General features: G+C 41.3%; 1 protein-coding gene across 1 annotated transcript in view; it reads right to left on the bottom strand.

The window, feature by feature from the left end:
* NEBL (nebulette) overlaps nt 1-22,277 on the bottom strand; it is a 695,182-nt gene that overhangs the window by 669,213 nt on the left and 3,692 nt on the right. The gene's annotated exons all lie outside the window — the stretch shown is intronic.

Consider the following 22,277-nt stretch of genomic DNA (forward strand, 5'->3'; position numbering starts at 1 on the left):
AAACAAATATTCATCAATCACAGATATGTATCACCATGCCAGGCATTGCTTTTAGGTGGTGACGATATAATAATGTCAAAAAAATAAATAAATAACGGCACTCTCCTTTATCTCATGGAGTTCAGAGAATAAAGAATTACTCAAATAAATATAAAATGAGAACTAAGAAGAACTACACAAGGCTAGAAGAGTTTACAGTAGAGAGAATTTGCCAGACCGGAAAAGGAATCCCTGTTGACAGCTGAGGACTAACAAATAGGCATCAACAAGACAAAGGTGTGTGGTGGGAGAAAGTTCTAGAAAGATAATAACACATGCAAATGTCCCAGCTCCTTCTCAAATGACTTATCCAGTATACTCCCATGATACTATGAAATATGTACATTGGTTTTTATCCATGGTTCAGGGCTCATCACTTCCAGGACCCTTGCTATTTCCTAACTGACTGAAAAAATAAGTGTCTCTTCTGTTAAAGTATGTGGTCTTTCCTCTGTGGTTCCCAAAGCAGCTTTGGAACAGCGTCAGAGTGATGAAGGTGAAAGACAGTCCTGTTTTAGAATGTTGGGGTGCTTTAGGCCTCAGAAAACAGAATCTCTCTCTCAGAGAGACCTTTAACATGGCCTCCTTTTGCCTGCTCCTTTTTCTCCGCAAGACAGGCCATAGAAACTAAAAATATGCTCTCACCTTCCCCTACCTTTCCATCTCTGAACTCCACTCTTTGATTGTGGGTCCTAAGACTCCCATTTCAGAAGGGGTCCTGCCCCATGCCCAGGAGGAAAGAATGCTGCACAGAGGGGCCAAGAAAAACCTGAAAGGACAGGTCTCGCTGGGTTTCCCCACTCCATCTATTAGCACTATTCATCCCTTCTGTGTCTAATCACATTTCTCCATGGGTGTTCACACTTCAATCATACCTATCCAGTTAAGTCTCCAAGAGAACACAGTAGTGAGAACTCCTGGACAGCTGTTCCTAGAGGGGGTGCAGCAGGAGAGGGCATGGAAGCTCTGCACCCCTCCTTCACACTATGCACCTCCTCATCAGTATCCTTTGTAATAGTCTTTTTTGTTTTGTTTTGTTTTTGAGACAGAGTTTCTCTCTGCCACACAGGTGGAGTACAGTGGTACGATCTCGGCTCACTGCAATCTCTGCCTCCCGGGTTCAAGCGATTCTCTCACTTCAGCCTCCTGAGTATAGGTGGGACTACAGGCACACGCCACCACACACAGATAATTTTTATTTATTTAGTAGATACCAATTTATTTAATAGATATTTTCACCATGTTGGCCAGGCTTGTCTCAAACTCCAGACCCCAAGTGATCTGCCTGTCTCAGCCTCCCAAAGTGCTGGGATTATAGGCATAAGGTATCATGCCTGGCATGTAATAGTCTTTCTAATAAACCAGTAAACTAAGTAAGGGTCTCCCTGAGTTATGTGAACCACTCTAGCAGAGTGGTTCTAGCAGATTTACAGAACCCAAGGAGAGGGTCATAAGGACCCTGATTAATAGCCAGTGGGTCACAAGCACAAATAAAGCCAAGTGGAGCTTGAGATTGACATCAGAAGTGGTTGGTGGGGCAGTCTTGTGGGACTGAGCCCTCAATCTGTGGGATCTGGTGCTATCTCCAGGCAGACAGAGTCAGAATTGAATCAGAGGACACCCAGCTGGTGTCCACTGCAGAACTGATCATTTGCTTGGTATGCGTGGGAAAATCCCTCACACATCTGGTCACAGAATCCTTCTGTGTCGATTGCTGTGGGGTAAAAGCGGAGGAAAAACAGTTTGTGTTTTTTCCACTCAGAACTCTCCCTTTAGGGAGGTTCTCTGCTAAGTTATGTTCCTTTTTAAGCATATCATTATTGACTTCTAAACTAAATAAAGGCTCCCACTGCAAAATCAGAGCAATGATTATTTCTGAAAGACTAAGACTGAAGTATAAAATAACGAAGGCCTCATTTTTAAATTATTTACAAAATAAATAAATAAAATATGGACCAAAAATATTTTTCTCTACTTCCATAGCCTCGTTAATGTGTGGTGTGCATCTTCTTTAAACTAACGATTTATATCGGACTGTTGGAAGCTTTCGCTTCTCATCAACTTTCCAACAAATTCTGCTCAGAACAGCTGCTACCATAAAATTTAACTTGCTACTTCCCAAAAAAGTCACTTTGGTGTAAAATAACTTTGCCTTCCTGCTAATATTTTACAACCAATTAAAGCTGAAATGATGGCTGGGACTCTACCCAGTGAGGCTCCAACCCCGGACTTGCCCAACTACAGTATGTGAAGAAAAACACGAAGTCACACGTGCTGAAAAACATACAACATATCTCCAAACATTTGCACCGCCAAGAAAAGAAACTGGTGGGGATGTTTGACAAATATAAAAATGAGATGTGAAAACTTCAGAATTATTATCTGTGTAAATCCATTTCCATGTTTCAAGAGTTTAAAAGACAGAATCATTACATGTTCCTAATTAACCTTTCCAGGAATCATTCTTTGCACACCTTCTGTACAAAAGTCGTACCCAAAGCCAACAGCCTGGCACACCACATTATGGCATTTATTATTAGCTCACAAAATGAAAACTTTCTTCAGATGTTTTCCTAGGTGTCCAAATTGTACAAGAAAATTAATAGGAAGTGGAATTTCGCCAACTTCTTCAACCCTGGCTGCAGAACAAGGTTCCGTTGTCAAAACTCATTCACACCAAGGTGGTGCTCAGTGTTCAAAAGAGGTGACAGGAATGTTTCCTCAGCCAAGCCAAGGAAAATTAATGACCACCACTCAGAAATATACGGTCTGTCAGGGCAATTCCCTGACCTCTGCTCGTCACTGAAGGGCAGAGATGGGAAGGATGAAATGAGGGAGAGCAAAGAAAGGAGCTGAAGTCATTTTTGGAGAAATAAACAAGATTCAATTCTTCTGCAGGATTTTTCCAAGTTCCCTCTAAAGCAATCTAGGCCAAAATCTTATTCATGAAATAAAAGATACGTTTTTGCGCATATAGCAACACACACCATGTAATTCACCCTGCTCCAGTCAACGGTCATGACTTTGTCACTGATGATGACAGCAACCTCCTGCGTCACCACTTTCTTCTGACACTCATGTCCTAGAAACTCCCAGGGGGCCCAATTCCCTCATGCTAACTCTTGGGTCATTTTAATGACAAAATGCACTCTTGTTTACACCCAAGGAGATACCATTACAGTAAATATGTGACTGTCCCTTTAGTGCACACACATGCGCACACACATAAAAGCCCTTTTTTAGTCCATTAATGCTTTAATTTTACAGCAGCTAAAGTGAAAAAAAACTAAAAATCTAAGTCACACATCACATCACTCCTCTGCTCAATACCCCAGCAGCTGCCCCCTCAGTCAGAGCTGCCCAGATTCTGCAGTCCCTGTAATGGCTTACAGGCCTTGTTGGGTCCCCACTGTCCCCAGGCCTCTTCCTCCCTTCCTGGCAGGCTTCTTGCCTGGCTGGCTTTTCCCACATGCCCCAGCTTCACTCCGTGCCCTTGCTATTCCGTTGCCTGTACCAGGTTTTGCTCCAATGTGAGAAGTAGGCTTCCCTGACCAACTTATGCAAAATTGCAAACTGCCCTCCAACCCCCTGCCCAACCTAGAGAAACTTATCTCTGCCCCTGCTTGATTTTTCTCTATAGAACATATCCATTTCTAATATTTCGCTTATTGTTTCGTCTGGTTTCTGTCTACTTCTTTCCACTAAGAAGCTCCATGAGGGCAGGATTTTTCCTCTACTTTGTTCATTGACGTATTCCAAGTACTTAGGACAGAGCCTGATTCACAGGAGAGGCTCTGTCAACATTAAGTAAATGAACAAATGAATTTTATCATCACTGAATAATAAATGAAGGAGTGAGTGCATTCCCACTATGCAGAAATGGGACAGAGAAGGCGAGCCTTCCAGGGCCTGCTAGGGAGGCAGGCAGAGTCAAGTCTGATCTTACTTCCAACCAACACAGAGCAGTCCATGATGGATTCTCTTTCAGACTCATCTGTCTGGCCACCCCTTGACTTCCAATGATCATTGATTAATCTCATAGGTTTGACCCCAAAGACAGTGACTCCAGTATAATATTTAAAATCCATTAGCCCCCAGAATTTCAAAAGCATCTAATGAGCATCTCCCCACCTCCATTTCCCAATGTTACACAATGCCCCTGAGCTTTTCCTCACATCATAGGCTACAAGGACAACAGTATCCGACACTGACAAACCTCAACATAAATCCACGGGACACTGAGGTAGGGGGATCACGTGAGCCCAGGAGTTCGAGGTTACAGTGAGCTATGATTGTGCCACAGAACTCCAGCCTAGGAAACAGAGCAAGACCCTGTCTAAGACAAAAAGAAAAAAAAATCCAGAACAAGAAAAGGCAAAAAGAAACAGGAAGAGGATAAAATTTCATCCAAATTTCTAACGATTCTGCCCAATTGCACATCAAGTAACATTATACTTGGTTCAAGCACAAACTCCACTCTGAATATAAGAACCTCAGAACAGTAATTTAACTTCGTTTGGATAGAAAAGAAAGACTAATGAATGGGTCAAGCTGTAGTCCAGAAATCCAGTTAACACACTATTTCCCTTACTTATTCTTCTAAAGTGAAAAGTGACCTTGAAAAAAGCAACTGTATATCAATTTCCTTGTTTGTTGCAACATGAATAATAGAATAACCCCCACAGAAAACTGGCGCCACCTTATGTACTTACAACCGAAGTCTTGATCTCCTTGGTCTCAACCTCCCTTTTCAGACTTGGTGGATTTTTTCTGGCTGAGAATCCCAGAACACCAGTCTGCTAGGCCAGAATTGTCTACCCTACACCATGGGCCTTCTAGCTCACAACTGTGCAAAGATTGTGAAAATAAGTAATATTTATGAGTCAGGCACTTTATTTACATTATCTCATGTAAACCTCTCAACGACTCTTGGCAGTAGATGCTATTATTTAATATTATCCCCATTTCACAGATAACAAAATTGAGGTTGGAGAGATAAAGCAATTTCCCATGTGAGTCTAGAGCTCAAAAAGAAATAAGTCTGACTCTAAATGGCCACCCTATATAGCAGGCTGCAAAGGCTAATGTATTATAAATTAAATTCTTTTTTTTTTTTTCCTTGAAACAGAGTTTCGCTCTGTCATCCTGGCTGGAGTACAATGGTGTGATCTTGGCTCACTGCAACCTCCACCTCCTGGGTTCAAGTGATTCTCCTGCCTCAGCCTCCCGAGTAGCTGGGATTATAGGTACCTGCCATTATGCCTGGCTAATTTTTTTTTTGTATTTTTATTTATTTTTTACTCTTTTTAATTTTTTTGAGGGAGGGAACGAAGTCTCGCTCTGTCACCCATGCGGGAGTACAGTGGCACTATCTCAGCTCACTGCAAACTCTGCCTCCCAGGTTCAAGTGATTCTCCTGCCTCAGCCTCCTGAATAGCTGAGATTATGGGCTCACACCACCAAACCCACCTAATTTTTGTATTTTTAGTAGAGATGGGGTTTCACCACGTTGGTCAGGCTGGTATCAAACTCCTGACCTCATGATCTGCCTGCCTCAGTGTCCCTAAGTGCTGGGATTACCGGTGTGAGCCACTAAACCCAGCCCAATTTTTTGTATTTTTAATGGAGACAGGGTTTCACTATGTCAGCGAGGCTGATCTCAAACTCCTGACCTCAGGTAATCCACCCACCTCAGCCTCCCAAAGTGCTGGGATTATAGGTGTGAGCCACCATGCCCAGCCATAAATTAAGTTCTTAAAATAAAAATATATATAGAAATAAATGTAAGTCTTTACATCTTAAAAGGATGATGTAGGACCTTGTTATATTTGTTAAATGATGCAAAATGAAATAAGACCACATGAACAAAATAGAATGGGCAAAATAGAAAAGTCCGTAATGAACACAGACATGATATATATATTTTCCAGAAATCTATTCCACCTGAGTCAGTGTTTTGGGGAAACTATTTCCAAAAACGTGGCTTAATTATGAAAAGAACAATTCTCCAGTTCAGAGGAGAACTCCTCGTATTATTAATACCATACAGAGAATAAATTTTCTTTAATGCAAACACTAAAATCAAATTTAAAAGTAAGCCACCGGCTGGGTGCGGTGGCTCATATCTGTAATCCCAGCACTTTGGGAGGCCAGATCACCTGAGGTCAGGAATTCAAGACCAGCCTGGCCAACATGGTGAAACCCCATCTCTACTAAAAATACAAAAATTAGCCAGGCATGGTGGTGTACACCTGTAATCTCAGCTTCTGGGGAGGCTGAGGCAGGAGAATTGCTTGAACCTGGGAGGTGGAGGTTGCAGTGAGCCGAGATCACACCACTGCACTCCAGCCTGGATGTCAGAGTAAGACTCTGTCTCTTAAAAAAAAAAAAAAAGGAGCCACAAGCTATAACATTGAATTTTTATGTCTTCTGCTCATAGGTCTCAATAGCACCTGTGTCTAGAAAGTCACAATATGAAACAGAATATGGGAAAAGTAGCACAGCCCTCAAAAACAGCAACACAAACTCTCCATATTATTCAAAACGTTAGAGATGCTAGATGTGCACTTTCCTCAGTTATCAACATTGTAAAATAAATCTTCATCGCCTGGAGTCTCTTTATTGGCTGCCTTTATTAACTCTTATTCCACATCCAAATTTTAGACAGAATCTAAAATAATTTGAAAATGCATTCCAATGTGAAATATATACAGGAGTACTTTTTGAATTTTTTTTTTTTTTTTCTGAGACAGATTCTTGCTCTGTAGCCCAGGCTGGAGTGGCGCCGGCTTGGCTCACTGCAACCTCTGCCTTCTGGGTCCTAGTTCAAGCAATTCTACTGCCTCAGCTTCCCAAGTAGCTGAGATTACAGGCACGCACCACCATGCCCAGCTATTTTTTTTAATTTTTAGTAGAGACAGGGTTTCACCATGTTGGCCAGGCTGATCTTGAACTCCTGACCTCGTGATCTGCCTGCCTTGGCTTCCCAAAGTGCTGGGATTACAGACATTGAATTTTTTTATTTTAATCTTTGTGGGTACATAGTAGGTATATATGTTTGTGGGGTACATGAGATGTTTTGATACGGGCATGCAATGAATAATAATCACATCATGGGCCTCGTGCAGTGGCTCATGCCTGTAATCCCAACACTTTGGGAGGCCGAGGCAGCGGATCACCTGAGGTCAGGAGTTCGAGACCAGCCTGGCCAACATGGCAAAACAGCCTCTCTACTAAAAATACAAAAATCAGTCAGGCATGATTACACACACCTGTAATCCCAGTTACTTGGGTGGTTGAGGCAGAATTGCTTGGACCTGGGAGAGAGAGGTTGCAGTGAGCCAAGATTGTGCCACTGCACTCCAACCTGAGTGACAGAGAGAGACATCATCTTTAAAAAAAAAAAAAAAAATTGCACTTTGGGAGGCCAAGGCCGGCAAATCGCGAGGTCAAGAAATCAAGACCATCCTGGCCAACATGGTGAAACCCTGTCTCTACTAAAAATACAAAAAATTAGCCAGGCGTTGTGGCACACACCTGTGGTCCTAGCTACTTGGGAGGCTGAGGCGGAAGAATCACTTGAACCCAGTAGGCAAAGGTTGCAGTGAGCCGAGATTGCACCACTGCACTCCAGCCTGGTGACAGAGCAAGACTCTCTTGTGAGAGAACATGCAATGTTTCTCTTTCTGTGTCTGACTCATTTCACTTTATACACGAGTACTTTGGAAATCTTGAGTGCTGTGCCTGTAATAAGGCAAAACTTCAACTTTCAAAGTCACATTCAAAACCCAGGTCATCAGTGGGCATCACTGCACTGCTACAGCTCAAACAATTGACACACTTGAAAAGACTAGAAGAGTGAAATAGGGAAAACATTGCCTGGTTCCAGAAAGAAAACTGACTGGGCAAGGGAGGGCTGTTGGAAAAGTACTATCACGCAGTCATACGTGTTCCCATTTATTGAGCTGTGCCCAGTTCTTTTTTTTTTTTTTCAGATGGAATTTCACACTTGTTGCCCAAGCTGGAGTGCAATGGCATGATCTCAGCTCACTGCAATTTCTGCCTTCAGGGTTTAAGCGATTATCCAGCCTCAGCCTCCCAACTAGCTGGTATTACAGGTGTGCCCACTATGCCTGGGTAATTTTTTGTATTTTTAGTAGAAACGGGGTTTCACCATGTTGGCCAGGCTGGTCTTGAACTCCTGACCCCAGGCGATCTGCCCGCCTCGGCCTCCCAAAGTGCTGGGATTACAGGCATGAGCTACTGAGCCCAGCCCCCAGTTCTTCATAATTACCCTTTTTCTCTTTTCTTCCTGACAATTCCTCTGCAGAGATTATCCCCCATTGCATGACAAGGACAGAGGCCCCAAGAGATGGAGTTGGCCCCTGCCCACTGATCATTTCCACCCCTCAAAAGCCATATGGGGGACAGCTCTAACAGTCTCCAGCAGGGTCCAGACCTCATATTTTGAAACAACAGTTTTTAGAAAAGTTAAAAATGTCCATTTTAACTTTTCTGGCCACTCAAGTGGTAAAATAGAAAGAATCAGTAGGAACTCTAAGGAAAGAAGAAAAGTACCCAGATCCATTTATTGAGGGACAGGAGAAGTTCTACTCATGTCATTTGGGAGAAGTAGTTTTGCCCTTTCTTTAAAGACCAAGAGAGTTTTCCATTTGGCATCTTTTCAGTGTGGTTGTAACCACGGGGCAAAAAAGCACAAATGTGCTTTTGTACAAATGGACAAAGAGTTATCAAAAAATTAACTCGACGGTATTTAGGAGGCATTGAAAGCTAAGATCTGATTATGAGGATGAAAAGAGAGCGGTGTGTTTGGGATTTGTTTTCCAAGTCAGGAGCAAGCAAGGAAGAAGAATGCTGTTTTCAAAACACACAGTAATTCAATTGGTGGATAAGATTTCTATCAGGTAATAAAGTTCACTGGGAGAATAGCCTAACCAGGGAGTTTGTCTACTGAAAACAAAGCAAGACCAACCCAGTTCTTATCATGGGACATAACTATGCTGCCTTCACGCTTTTTTTAGGAGCCCATTTACAAAAAATGGCAGTCACAAAAGTCTATTTCACTAACTCTTGAAATACAGATAGAATCCTTCATTACTTAATAAAATAATAAAAGAAGTTTTGAGAAAGTGCAGCTATCTGAGAAAGTTTCATGAGAAAATTAATAATTAAATTGTGAAATTGAAGTACAAATCCTAAATTGCAGGAATATTAAGATTATAAATCCCCACATTAAAATCTGTATATTGAACTAGAGCCAAGGTCACAATCATGAGTTTTTCCCCCTGCTTTTTAAAATAAAGCAAGAACTATGTCATTTTCTATAAAATTTGAAACCATATTTCTTCTTGTCATTTGAAACTGAAATTCATTTCCTTATGAATATTTCAATACCATTCTCCTACAAGCAAGAACAATCTATCAGACAACAATTTTCTAATTGTTTTACAAGCTTACTAAGTACATAATGTCACAAAGTAAAGGTGAGGCAGCTCACACCTGTAATCCAAGCACTTTGGGAGGCTCAGGTGGGTGGATCACTTGAGGTCAGGAGTTCTAGACCAGCCTGGGCAACATGGTGAAACCCATCTCTACCAAAAATACAAAAAATTAGCTGGGTATGGTGGCACATGCCTGTAAGTCCCAGCTACTCAGGAGGCTGAGGTGGGAGGATCACTTGAGCCTGGGAAGTGGAGGCTGCAGTGAGCCGAGATGGTGCCACTGCACTCCAGCCTGGGTATCAGAGTGAAGTTCCATCTCAAAAAATAAATAAATAAATAACAGCTTTGAATTTGTTTTCAAAAATTCTGAAGTTCACTGTGCATATATTTCCTTTCTTCTCTAGCATCAAAAACACAGTTAATTTTGCTCTGTTTGACTTTTTCTTAGTGAACCTGTTGAGGTTGAATCGTGTATGTATTGCAGGCCAAAAAGTGCATTAGAGTCCTAACCCCACAGACCTGGGACTGTGACCTTATTTGGAGATAGGGCCTTTGCTGAGGTAATCAAGTTAGATGACGTCACAGGTGTGGGCCCTAATGCAAGATGGCTGGTGTACTTATGAAACGAGACAGACACAGACACGCAGGAAGGGAAGTTAATGTGAAGACACTGGAATAAGACGGCTGGCCATCTATTCAACAGAAGTCAAGGCAAGAGGCTGGAAGCAAATTCTTCCCTTACAGCCCCCAGAAGAAACCAATCCTACGGACACCTTGATTTGGGACTTTAAGCCCCCAGAACCATGAGACAACAAGTTTTTTCCTGTCACCATCTAATCACAATTATCCCCCCCCCAAGCCAGAGTTCCACTGTTTTCTTAGAATATAAGCACTTTTGAAACCCACTCTGTCTTTAGAATTGTTCACAAGCACGGCTTGGGCTTCCCTGATCCCGTCCTTACTGTGTCTGCCATCTTCGAACACCCAGTCATCTGTCTTTTAAACTGTGTGTTAGGCTCATCTGAGCTTAGAAAGCTCCCAAGGGATGTCCTGTGATGCTTTTCCTCCAGCTTTTTTTGGTTATTTAAGCCACCCCATTTATGGTACTTTGCCACAGCAAGCCTAGCAAACTATGACAGAACCTATAAGGACTTTTTATTTTGAAGTCTTCACAAACCATCCTGTACTCATCCATGTGGGAATTTTGCCAGGAATTAATGTCACATCAATTAGGCTATAATTTCTACAATTCCCCTCTTCCCCTTTCTAAAACTTGGGATGTTTTCCCATCCTTAAAGCTTTCTTTTGCTGACAATTTCTCAAAGAGAATAGGCAGTAGTAATGATAGCCAACTTCTATACAGTGTCTACTCTATGTGAATTATTTACATAGATTATCTTATTTATTCCTTGCAGTAACCAGAAGAAGTGGGAAATACTCTTTTTTTTTTAAGATGAAGTTTTGCTCCTGCAATGGCACGATCTTGGCTCACCGCAACCTCCGCCTCCTGGGTTCAGGCAATTCTCCTGCCTCAGCCTCCTGAGTAGCTGGGATTACAGGCACGTGCCACCGTGCCCAGCTAATTTTTTGTATTTTTAGTAGAGACAGGGTTTCACCAGGTTGACCAGGATGGTCTCGATCTCTCGACCTCGTGATCCACCCGCCTCAGCCTCCCAAAGTGCTGGGATTACAGGCTGAGCCACCGCGCCCAGCCCGGGAAATACTATTATTATCAGCAACTGAGACACAGAATGCTCATTTTGCAGAGGGGCTGAGACAACATCACCATTTTATAGGTGAGAAAACTGAGGGGCGTCAAGGTAAAGTAACTAAACCTGAGCCCAAAAAAGAATGGTCCCTTCACTCCCCTACCACATCCACTCTCACTGTTAAGGGACATGATTCCAGTGACTCAGTTCCAAGATCACATCTACAGGGTGTTCTCAGGTTCCTAAGATGCCACCCTCTGGATGGAGAGATTCAAATGTATTTAACGCAACTCAAAACGACTTGATGCTACCTGACTATTGGCTTTCCGAACTTTTACTTTGATTTCTTAATGATGTTTTTGGATCTTTTCTAGTTGTAAATTTGTTCTTCTTCGTTGAAAGGATAAAAGCTAAGTAGAAATTGTTTACAAGCTAAATAGGAATTTTTCCTATCACCATTTATTATCACAATTATCCTCCCCAAGCCAGGGTTTCACTGTTTTCTTAGAATATAAGCACTTTTGAAACCCACTCTGTCTTTAGAATTGTTCACAAGCACGGCTTGGGCTTCCCTGATCCCGTCCTTACTGTGTCTGCCATCTTTGAACACTCAGTCATCTGTCTTTTAAACTGTGTGTTAGGCTCATCTGAGCTTAGAAAGCTCCCAAGGGATGTCCTGTGATGCTCTTCCTCCACCCTTTTGTTAAAAGATGTATTCCCTGTTTCTCTCTCTGAAACTCTGAAAGAATTAACACTTTTTTGATCAGAATTTTATTTTTCAAAGTCTTCTATCTGACTTGAGCCATGTTTTTTTCTTATTTCTTCTTTTGTTTATTCAGTAAATCTTTATTAAAGGCTAACTGTGAGCTAATGACTAGACCAGTCACAGGGATATGGCCCAAATTATTTATCGCAGAGTTTCTGAGAACCTAAGATTCTGTGAACAAGCACAGCCCTTCCTTCTTCCCCTACACCATTTGAAGGCCTTCTTAAACTCTCCATGTGGTGTGAATCCTTCTGTTGCTCTTGCGAACTTCAACATAACAGAGAACACTTGTTCTAAAGTTCCCACAACTGCTGCCCTATCAACCAGTCCTTATTTGTTTTCCAAATTCAGTGCAAAGCAGCTTGAAAGCAGTGATGCTGTCCACAAAAGCAAAGCAAAAAACCAACTGATAATCTCTTTGTTTCTTTTTCTTTTTGAGATGGAGTTTTGCTTTTGTCACCCAGGCTCAAGAGTGCAGCAGCGTAATTTCGGCTAACTGAAACCTCCACCTCCCAATTTCAAGCAATTCTCCTGCCTCATCCTCCCAAGTAGCTGGGATTACAGGCATCCACCACCATGCCTGGCTAATTTTTTTCTATTTTTAGTAGAGACAGGGTTTCACCATGTTGGCCAGGCTGGTCTAGAACTCCTGACCTCATGATCTGCCCGCCTCAGCCTCTCAAAGTGCTGGGATTACAGGCGTGAGCCACCACACTCAGCTCCAACCAGTATTCTCTCTTAAACCTTCAACAGCTAGTTCACTGAAAAAGCCTCCATGACATTTCAAACGTGGACAAGAGGCACACGGTCTCCCCTGCAGCAGGGCTGTTTCCTCTTCATCTCACTCATTCTCACTCAAATGTCCACCATTATCTTTTCACCTTCAAGATTCTTTCTATTCATGGGTTTACCTCCTAGACATGTTTCTCTTTTAGCACAGCAAGGCTGTCACAATTTAATAATCAGCCCGTCCCCATTCCATATTGGCAAAACCCCTGGACTTACGTATCTTCTAACGTGTCTATGCATTGCTACAGACAGGTAAGGTCTTAAACATTCCCTGCTGGTCTCTTCTGGGAATTACTTGATCCTTCCTTCATTCAGGGACTTCTTTTATGTTACCACCTGTTTTCTCCTGCTAGGGAATTAATTTTTAAATCCTAGGTAGCAATTGTTCCTCACCCACCACTATAGACCAGAAAAAGAAGCCAGACTTGGGAAGCTTGCTATCAGATCAGGGACTGCTGTCTCCCATTCAGAGTAAAGGTCCCTTTACAGTCAATCAACACGTGTTTGTCCAGTCCCTGTTATATACTCATCACCGTATAAAGAAAAAAAACCCAACAACAATATGCTTTTCTTTCAACATCTGCCAAACTGTCATTCTGCAGGACACTTCCTGGGCAGCAGCCCCTGTATACAAATCTTAAGTGCTTTTTACGGACCACTCAGCCCTGCAGGTATATATGACACAAGAGGCACACAAATAAACCAGCTTCCTGACTCACAGCCAATTAAACCTGACATTACATAACTACTGTTTTTAAAAAAGACCACAGAGGCAAACCCTCTAAATAGGATTTTCCTTCTTTAGTAGCCTCTGAGGAAGAACTGTTCTAATATGGTGTTTCTATTTCTGATAGGAATAACCCTTAATTATTACGTGCTGTAAGCATCTAGAAATTTTTAAATAGAATTCCCCTTAATGTTAAGAGAATCAGAGAACTACGTCACTGGCAACAGAAAAGACTTCATACAGAGAGAAAGAGAGAGAAAAGGAGAGATGAGGTGGGAAGGGCTGGGTTGGGGGAAGCACAGATCCTACGGAGTTATTTTTAAAGTTCTGGAAATGTGGGAGAAAAGGCAGAACATTGAAGGAAAATCACATGAGAAAAGAAGATTCTTCCACAAGAGCGTGTTAAGACCTTTCATTCATCAGGAATTGACCATCCATTAATCCCCGACTAAATTTCATTTTCAGGAAATGAAACCATCAAACTTATTTCCAGAAAAAAAAAAATGTGATTTACAAGTAAATGCATATATGGCCTGATGTGTAAACACATGGTTCACTCCTAAGACTTTGGAAAACAGTGTCGTAACAAAGTGATTTTCATAGACTACCTTTATAGACAACATGATTCTTGTAATCCTTTGTTCCATTGCGTGTCAGTGACCAGTAACCAAGAGATAAATTTCAATATTTCACCTAAACAGAGGAGGTGCTCAATAATGTTCAAGGGCATTATCAGTTCAAGCATGGCCAGCAGCAGCTGGGATCATCATATGGATCCTCATGGAAAGATAGGTCTATTGCTTCTCTTTTATTTTTATTTTTGTTAGAGACAGTCTTGCTATGTTGTCCAGGCTGGCCTTGAACTCCTGACCTCAAGCAATCTTTCTGCTTCAGCCTCCCTCAGTGCTGGGATTAGTTGTGAGCCACCACACCCATCCTCTATTCCTTCTCATTGAGTCAGCTTTCTTGGCTGGGGATGCCTTGAATCAGGCTAAGCTGTATCACTTGGACAGCCAAAATAACTCACCATGCCCCCAGTAAAGCTAGATGGGCAAGCTGTTCCAACAGGGGGCCAGTTTCTGAGCACACAGCAGGTGTGCTGTGTAGGCAAAGGCAATTAGGACGATTCCTGACCTCAAGAATGCGGTTTGCTAATAGGACAGACTCGTGTATCTATAAAAACAAAATCTAGAGAGTTATATTAAGAGTCCGCCCATGATTAGGTGCCCCCACACACCTCCTGTTCACAGGCAGCAAACTACTTCTAATCTTCCCCAGCTTCTATTGACGGACTGAAGATGATGGACTTTAGGCTACCATTCATGTCCTGATGGGGTGGGAAGGTTCAGGATGTGATGAGGCAACCCATCAAAGGTAGCTTTGATGGGGACAATGTGAAGCATGCCTGTTGTTTAATAAAGAATTTGAATGGCCTTTGTCCCTGGTTCCTAGGAGGCATACTCTAAATACTTAAAATTTTCCAAGTAATTGGAATGTCATTGTTATTCATGAGCTCCCTGGACCATACCTAAGGGGATGTGATCAAGATGTTTCTCTGGTACAGGGTGGAAGAAGGGGGGCAATTGAATAATCACATCACCAATGAGTCAATGAATCATGCCTACATAATGAAACCCCAATAAAAACTCTGGATACTGTTCAGTAGAGATCCCTGGTTGATGATTGCATCAATGTGCCAGAAAGATAACACATCATGATCTCACAGAACAAGGACAGGGAAGCCCCATGTCCAGGACCCTCTCAAACCTTGCCCTAAGTGTCTCTTCATCTGGCTGATCTTGATTTGTAACTGTTATGCTAAAACAATCATCTTAAGTACAGCACTGTCCTGAGACCTGTGAATGGTTCCAGCTAATTATCATATGAGGGGTTGTGGGAACTCATAAATTTGCAGCCAGTTGGTCCAAAGTGTAGGTGATCTAGAGACTCCTGGACTTGAAGTGAGAGCAATTTTGTTGGGGTCTGTATCCTCCACTTGCGGAACTGATGCTAACGCCACATGATTGGCATCAGAATTGCATTGCAGGATTGTAACACCCATTCTCAATTCCTCACGCACTTGCTCTTTAAGAAGCAAAGTCCTTTCAAGGAGCAAAGCTCTTACAGGCTGACTTGACCTTGCCTACCCCAAGCCACCTCCCACTCCAGGCTGAGAACATCTATGTTCCAATCTCAGCAGGAAACCAACTCAAATGGGAAGACAAACGCAACCATAATCCAAAGCAGGCTCTTTGACAAGTGATGTAATTGAGGCATGCAAAGTACAGTGGATGCACAAAGAAAGAGTTCAATAATTGATTGAGAGATTCAGAATATCTTTGCAAAGGTAGGCATAGCCTTACAGATGTGCCTTAAAGATCAAAGTCACTCCAATGCCGGAAGGCATAAGAACAGTATGAGTAAAGGGTCAAATCACTGTGTTTTGTTGATAATAATGAAAATTATAAATATATCTAACTTTTATTAATTCCTTACCATGTGCCTGAAACTCTGCTAAGCTCATTATTAGATTGGATATTCCAATGAATCCTTAATCCTCTGAGGTAGAGTCTATTATACCCATTTTACAGATGAGGATAATGAGGCTTAGGTTAAGAAATCTGGTGAAGGTTTCAAAGCTAGCAGACCAGTGTGGCTGGAGAGAAGGAAGTTAAATGGAAGCAGATAGAGGAGGTAGATTGTGAAAAGTCCTGAATGTCTAACAGAAACCCAATTTTTCCCCCTATAGGCAATACGAAGCCATCAAAGGTGTTTGAGCAAGAGAACAGTATGATCAGAACCATGTTTTCAGAAAGTAACTGTGGTGGCAGGAAATGCATAAAGCCCAGGAGACTGGGCAGATAGTGGGGAGAGTAAGCAGGAGAAGACAGTGCAGGTTATCCAAACAGGCCATCAAAAATACATCTACTTACAGGGCACATCTTTCTGCACTGATGTGTGTGTTTGCTGCAGTGTTCTTGCCACTCCATGCGTTGCCTGAATTTGCTGGAATTCACACTCTGGATCAATTAATGGATATAGGAGTCATATTTAAAAACCAAATTCAGTATTGGCAGGCAACCATCCAACTCGTGCTCCACATCCCAGATCTATAGGCCCTTGGCTGAGCTCAGCCATCCTGTTTCTCCAAGTTCTCTGTGTTTGGTTTGCACCTGCTTTTGATGGATAATGAGCATCACAGTGCTAATCAAAGATTTTTATCCAAATGGCTTTTTAGATCACTGAGCTGATGGAGAAGTACAACAGACCACTGGTCCAGTCATCGATCAGATGCTGTTCAAGAATGCACACATCAAACTAGTTCTCTTCTGCCTCCTCCTAGAATTCAATAAGAATGAGTCAACAGAGAGTGTGAAAAGGTAAACAGAAGTCAAACACAAGGCAACTCCCTCAAAGACTGTGCCAAGAAAAATGCACAGCTAGGAATAAATAAAATTAATATGGGATTTCCAGTGATGGAAGAAACAATCATTGCTGCTGCAACCTGGTTCTTCTCATCACTTCCTGTTTTCATGGTTAGGTCTGTGTCCATATTTAGGTTCAACTAGAGAGGCCTGAGGAACTGTTAGACCCATGAGCAGGACATTACTGAATTCAAATAGCCAACCTGAGCATAGAAGAATCAATAATAATCCTTTTACTTGGTCGCTAAAATGTTCTGGGTACTCAGCTCATAAATATTATTCTAGATCCCATGCTAAAAACAAGGTCTCCTAAAGCTAAAAGCCAAAGTCTTCCTAGTAACACTAACTATAAGAACTGAAACAGAGGCTGGTCATGGTGGCTTATGCCTGTAATCGCAGCACTTTGGGAGACCGAGACAGACAGGTCACCTGAGGTTCGGAGTTCAAATCAGCCTGGCCAGCATGGTGAAACCCCGTTTCTACTAAAAACACAAAAATTAGCTGGATGTGGTGGCAGGCGCATGTAATCCCAGCTACTCAGGAAGCTGAAGCAGGAGAATCACTTAAACCCAAGAGGCAGAGGTTGCAGTGAGCCAAGATCACACCATTGCACTCCAGCCTGGGCAACAGAGCAAGACTCTGTCTCAAAAAAAAAACTGAAACAGAACAGAAAAATAATTGATTTCTCCTTCCTCTAGAGATTTGAAGGAGCTCCAAGCCTTCAAAGACAAGGGTGTCATGCGTGGCTATGTCTGTATCTCTCTCACTCCTTGATGTCCTAGGAACCACTCTGTAAAGCACTCATCTGAAAACATTTAAAGAAGACCTACTGAAGTGTACTCTTGCACAGGCCCTTGACACATAATCAATAGAGCTTTAAGCACACATATCTATATCTCGCATTAACCTTGCATTTCACCATGATTTAGGATAAATCTGCTGGGCTTCATCTCAAAGTCTTTTCTAATCTGACATCATTCCATAATAAATACATCATCATAAACAGGCAGAACTTACACATCAAAGGCACCTTTCAGAAACATTTTCAAATAGGACAGAACGCAAAGTGTGATTTGTAAATATCATTCCCTACAACGACTTCAAAAGATACCAGAATGCATTAGATATTGCCAACGGTCCAATACAGTAACTAAGAACCAGATCATTTTACATATACACTGGAACCTTTTTATTTGGCTCAAAGTATCTCCTTGCCTTGTTTTCAATCATCCAATTATAACCAAAAAAGAAAAAAGAAAACTGTCATCCTCTCATGTCAGATACTATGTGAAAGGGCAAAGGTCTAATTTTTTCCATGAGGTATGTAACTAAAAAGTCAGGCCGGGCACACTGCAGTGGATGGATAACTAGAACTCTTACATGCCACAGACTCCTTTGATAGAAACGGTCACTTTTAACAAGGTGACCTCTTATCTTTAAGGGAGAAATATGAGACAACAGTTTTCCATTTGTTATTATAAATAAAACAATGGACTGACATTTGGGCCCTTAGGTGTTATTCGATAGTCTCAAGTTTACAAACATTTCCTCATTTAATCTCTATAAAGTCCCTGGTAGGTGGGAATTATTTTCCCATTGTACAAATTCTAATTTAGCCCAAAAGGAAATAAACGAGCATTCATAAGAAATGTTTTTAGAAACATGTCATATTTTGAAACCAAATCTCTAAGTAGTGAAAGTAAATTCCCATTACGTTCATTACAGATCAGAAGACGTGAGCGTGTCCCAATAGCGGGATACTGTATCCCTTGATATTCAGGCTTAGTGAACCCTGGCTACCAGTCCACACGGATCAGGCTCCTCAAAGCCTCATCCTAATCCAGTTCTTCTGGATTATGTAAACTCTGTCTGCCTTCCCAAAAGAAACTAGCCTGGGCCTCATCCTAAGCTAGGGGCTAAGTGCAGAGGCCAAGACAGTCCTCATAGTCACTAAGGTGCCTAATATTATCAAGTACCTTCTAAATGCCAGGCTCGTCTATGGCCATACCACCCCATATGTGCCCAATCTCATCTATGTGCCAGGCTCAGGGGATATGCAGATACACAGGACAGATCCCTTGCAGGATACAGACAGGTAAGCTCATAGTTCCTGCACAGGATGGTGTGGTCTCTTACTGCTGAGCTGAGACCTGTGGGATGACTGTGCTGGACTGAACCCCAGGGAAAGCTGTGGGGTGGGGCATGATTGGCACAAACAGCAGCATGGCTGTTAGGATTCACAAACTTACTGCATGACATTGTACTTTACAAGTAACTATCAATGCTCTCTGATCTATGAGGCATTAAGAATATGGAACTAACCTAATGTGTCTCATACCTGTCAATCACCACTTCCAATAAAAAATATTTTCTACATCATGATCCAGTATACACATGTACCCATATCACTGAAAAAAATGTTTGCCAAAACAATCCTCTTTTTAGTACTTAAATGAATTTTGATGTTTTCTCTTCTCTCATTCCCTTTTCTTCCTTCTTTAAATTATGGTTATAACCCTCTAACGGGTAGCAGCCCGCAGTGTGAAAATTTTTGGCATAAACCTTTTAATAGGTGTAAGTGAGTTCCTATTATTTATTGACGTACTTCCTCTTCTCCCTTCTCCACTCTTTCTTCACCCCTCAAAAAAGTGCCACTGAGGAAAGAAGGGCACTACTGTGTCCTGGAGGTCTGCTATGTGCCGTAAACTGGGCTACAGGCTTTCCTGGTGTTTCATTACTCCTCACACAGCCCTATGGGTTCAGTATTACTATGCCCATTTGATAAATGGAGAAACTGATGCTTGGCAATCCAGAGACTGGCTCAGTCGGCCAGGATGGAGCCAGGATTCAACTCCAGCTCCATCTAGCTCCAAACCTCCAATTACAACATGTTGTACGCCATGACACATTCTTTTGTAATCAAAGCTAACTTCATAGCAGGAATTTCATCAACCTCCTTGAGATAACTCAAGTCCTTGGAGTGTTCTAGAACCAAACTCAGAGGCCCAACCACAGATAAGAAAAATAATGGTGGAAATACTGTCAGGTTTCAATTTAATTTCCTTCTGGGTCCTCTGATTACCCTTAGGAAAGGCATTAATGAGGAGTGACCAGCAGCGAAATGGTATGTGAGAGGCAGCGGAGCACTGGCCTCGATAATCACACTCAACACAGGCTGGCGGAACTGTGCTGACCGTTCTGGGTGACTCGTCACGAGATGCACCCAGCCCAGCCTCTTCCAGGCAATAGAAAGACAATAAATATTCACGAGAGGGAAGGCAAACACAGCCGGAGCGAAAGTAAACACAACAGTCAGCGCCTATTGTTTTATTTTTTAAAGTCTTCCAAAACCATGGTAAGTGAAACTCTTTGATGAGAGGGAATCTTATTTGGAAGGATCACTAAAGATAATTCATATCGATACTTGTGTTATTTTAGCCCCATAATTAAAGATACATTTGACTAAGATATGTATATAGTAAATAGTAAATGTAGGCAGGTCAGAACAAATGTTCAGCACAAAAATATGTCTGCGAATAACGTTCAGCCCAAATAATTTTGGGGGGAAATTATTGGCAAGGTCATGTTAAACTATTGCATTGCTCCTTGGTGGCACCCCAGACCTAATATAACTTGACATTTGGTGAGAACACATGAGCTGGCCAATCACTGGCAATGCTACTTCTAAGTGGTAATACCCTTCAGGAAATTTTAAGAACCGATGTGTATTTTACAGAGACATACGAAATGCAATTTTGACTTATACACACATCAAATTAAATAATTTATTTGACAAATGGTCTTAGGATTTATACTCATTGTGTGGCTTGCTGGGTAGCAAAATGTTTATAGTTTAGCTTGGCATATAAATTCACATAGAAATATTAGCTATGTTTTTTGTCTAATCATCTAGTGTTATTTTCTCAGCACCTCTTAGTGATAAGAATTTTGCCTAGTCCTCATTTCTTTGCAAGTTCCGTGATGAAAAAAATCCTAAATATGCTAAAGAATCTGTTGCCTGCTTATGAAACATAAAGGCTTGCGAAAACATGGCACGCACTCAAATAGACCAGTTTGTTTTTAAATATTTTAATAGTGTGCACTGCTGCGTCAGGAACGAAACGGGTATTATGCCCAATCTTACATCTAGTGTGTACTATACTTTGATCGTTCTATCAAAAGATCAAAATTTAAATATCATGTAAATTATATTTTATACGTTTTCTCCTTTGCATGAAATCAAACAGAATACTTGTTTCTTCTCTAAACACATGAGAATATAAACAAGCAACATATTTAACCTGAAGAAGTACTCACTACTTCATTCCATTAAAAAATGCCCTCAGGTAGTGATTAAAATAGAAAACCTTTATGTTTTCTTAAAATAATTCTAAATGTCTATGTTCATGCTTTCCAATTTTTAAGCATATTCTTAGTATTTATTTTAAAGATTCTTCATTTAATTATGTATGATTTTTTTCATAAGAAATGCTACGTAAGTCCTCTTCCTAAAAACTGTGGTGAGAGGTTCTGGTAAATCTGTAGAAAGAATAACAGAACTTGAATAACTGATATTGAATCTCTAATAGGTAAGAAAAGTTGTCATTTTCATAACAGCTAAATGTAAAGTGTGAACCTTGATTTGATCCTGGTTTTTAAAAAAACAACTATAAAGAACATCCTTAGGAGAATGGGGGAAATGTAAAAATAAACAACATATAAGATGTTATAATAACACATTCGTTAATTTTCTTCAGCATAATAAAGGCTCTATGATTCTTTAAGAAAATGTCCTTATTCTTACTGCATGCATGATGTAGTTTTTAGGGATGAAATGTCACAATGTATGAAACCAACTTGATGTATGAAATGGAAAAATGGCCAACAATAATAAAAATATTTGGACATATAATTAGATGGATCAAAACATGAAGCCAACATGGCAAAATGTTAATAACAGTTGAACGTCAGTGGAGGAGATATAGATGTTCCTTGTATTATTCTTTCGATTATTTTGCATGTATGAAAATTTTCACAATAAGAAGTGACAGGGGAAGATGAAGAGTTGTTTTCATTTAAGCGTGTGTATATATTGACTTCTGAACCAAACCAGGTATAGATAAAATATTGCATTACATGAAAAGCAAATGTTTCATTTTCTGGGAGCAGTGTACATTAGAGAATCAATTTTCTACCATTGACCCAGAGAAATTATGGTGGCCCTCTGGCCACAACCACAGAGAACAGCTGATTGACATGCACCACCTAAATTAGAGCAGATGCATCAGGATCCCCAGAGGCCAATCCACACTGACCAGCCAGTTTACACAGCAACATGTATCCTTAGCAGACTACGGACTG

Source organism: Callithrix jacchus, chromosome 7 (assembly GCF_049354715.1).
Source record: "Callithrix jacchus isolate 240 chromosome 7, calJac240_pri, whole genome shotgun sequence".
In the NCBI taxonomy this organism is placed as follows: Eukaryota; Metazoa; Chordata; class Mammalia; order Primates; family Cebidae; genus Callithrix; species Callithrix jacchus.